This window comes from Montipora foliosa, unplaced genomic scaffold, assembly GCF_036669935.1.
Source record: "Montipora foliosa isolate CH-2021 unplaced genomic scaffold, ASM3666993v2 scaffold_412, whole genome shotgun sequence".
Taxonomy (NCBI): Eukaryota; Metazoa; Cnidaria; class Anthozoa; order Scleractinia; family Acroporidae; genus Montipora; species Montipora foliosa.
In genome coordinates this window covers 282,383-285,000 of record NW_027179715.1, presented here as the reverse complement: position 1 = coordinate 285,000, position 2,618 = coordinate 282,383, and the positions used below count along the sequence as shown (strand labels likewise).

The window sequence follows — 2,618 nt, the reverse complement described above, 5'->3', positions numbered from 1 at the left end:
ATTTAACAATTGAATTGCGTACGCACTACTTACAATACAATGCACTTACAATTACAGGTGATACTTACAATAATACAATTGCAATACTTACTCTACAAAAACAATATGATTACTTTTTAAACTTGCAATACCAATTTATACACTGCTTACAAAATAATACGATTACAGATGCTAATTATCTTTATATTCTTACATTAAAAACAATGAGCAACAAAATAAAAGATACATGCATATTAAAAATAAATAAGTAAATAAATAACTTAATTAATTATATTGGAGTGAGTACCCATTTCTTTTCAAAGAAGTTGTTTTTGTTGATCTTTTTTTCAGTTTCATATTTAATCTTTAGTTTCGATTGCAGTCCTTGCATTTTAGGAAGTGTTTGGCTTCTTCTGCAGTCCCACAAAAATAATTTTCCAATTAATATGAAATAGTTTAATAAATTTGATATAAAGGGCATTGTTTTGATAAAACTCCAAATAAAACGTTTTGCGCAGAAAGATGGATTGGCTGATTCGATAGAAGGTACCAGTACGATTCGAAATTAGTCCAGAACGTTTTGGAGTGAGGGCATTCATAGAAAAGGTGATATAAATTCTCAGGTTCATCATTACAAAAAGTACATGCATCATTAATTCTAAATCCAATTTTGCACAGTTTGCTGTTAGTGTAAAGAATAGAATTAATTACTTAGTATTGGAAAGCCTTAACATATGACTCAAGTGCAACCAAATGTGGTAACGAAAAGATTTCTTTAAATTGTTGGCTTGTGAAATTAAAATCACTCTTCAATTTACGGATAATATTAGGAGGTTGAGCTTTTCTTGAGACCAGAAGCAAATAATAATCTTTTGATTTTTTGTCTTTAATATCGAAAATTTTATTTCCAATTATAAGTGATGGGGATATGGTTAATCTATCTAGGCTGATTTCTTTTAAATGAGAAGGCACAGAATGACGAAGGCCCGCCCATTGCAGAAAATTGTTTTTGACAATTTTGTTTGAAAAATAGTTATAGGAGTCCATTGCATTTAAGTTAAAAAGAAGATCGTGTATGTAAATAATTCCCGATTTAAAATAATTTTTATAGTACACTGGCTTATTGTCTATTCGAACCTCTTTATTATTCCAAACAATTATTTTCCAGTCACCTTCTGAAGCGAAAGATTCACGGAACTCCGACCACCATAACAAAAGTTCGTGGTAAAATTGAGAAGATATCATATAATCAGAAACTTCATAATTACAATTTAGAAAAAACCGACCTCCTACGGGCTCTAATAGATGAAGTAAATACGTCTTCCACGTTGCGTTTGAATCGTTAAATAGTCGTTTTAGCCAGGCCAACCTTAAAGATTCAATCATGCTTTCCAAATCTATCATTTTTAGACCACCTCTCTCATAATCGTTTATTACAGATACGCAAGTCACTTTATCTGTACCTTTCCATAAAAACTTGAATAACAATTGATTCAGTTTATTGACAATTTCCTTTGGTGTAGGGAGTAGCGAACATACGTAAACGAATTTTGGGATCAAAAAAGATTTAATTATTGTCACTTTACCGTAAATAGAAAGGCCCCTAGAGGACCAAATATTAATAAGTTTTTTAATACTATCCAGCCTTTCAATAAAGTTCTTTTCCTTTAATAGTTTCTGATCATATGTGAAATATACCCCCAGAGCTTTAATCGGGATTTTAGGCCACTTAATACCAAAATGTTCTTCTTTACTTTCTTTCAATGATCCTATCCACATACCCTCAGTTTGTGAACAATTAATCTTAAGACCGGAAATGCATCGAAACCGGTCCAGTAGTTCAAATAATACTTTGGCTGAGTTAGTATCTGCTAATATCGCTGTGGTGTCGTCTGCATACTGTAAAAGTTTCATTTCTTGCTCATCTCCGATATAAATTCCTTTGATGTCCGAATTCTGTCTAATGGCGATAGCCAGTGTTTCCACAGCTATTACGAACTGATATGGAGACAACAGGTCTCCCTGCCGAACTCCTCGTTCCAGCGTAAAGAAATTTACAACTCAAAAGAAGATGAAAATACTCACGTTCTCGACACGACGGCAAAACTCCCTAAATGGCGTCCTCGACGAGACCACGACGGCAAACACGCGAGGCAGGAGTTCGCGTGCGCACACCCGGTTGTGTAAATTTACTTCCGGTAGCCGTCCTAGCTCGTCCTATCTTAAGGTCCCTAATGTCTCGACGCGAATTTGTAGTTAAGTGTACGCTTTTTGCTACTCTAGGACTATTACTAATGGTCCTCTAGTAGTGTAGCCAATCAAAATGCAGGATTTCCATTAGTCCACTAGTTGGGTGATACTAATGTTATTTATGTCAAGCCATGACCGTCAAGCATTGGTCCGTAAGCCTGGTTTGTGTCAAGTATCACCCCTGGAGATAGAGGGGGCGTTCCCTACAGGATAAAAGATATTTCTCTTAAGCAATTCGCCCTTCTTCCCACGGCCCTTGTACCATTGGTATCTCACGAAGAAAATATTTTTTCCTACACTAGCTCCAAAAACTTTCAGGCAAGTAGCTGTTGTTATTTTGGACTATTTAGTTCCCTCTTGCGCCCTCAGTTTACAACATTGTTTCCCAG

General features: G+C 35.1%; 1 pseudogene; it reads right to left on the bottom strand.

The window, feature by feature from the left end:
- Positions 1–155, bottom strand: part of LOC137988306 (mRNA export factor GLE1-like) — a 1,408-nt pseudogene extending 1,253 nt beyond the window's left edge.
- Positions 156–2,618: the final 2,463 nt, after the last annotated feature.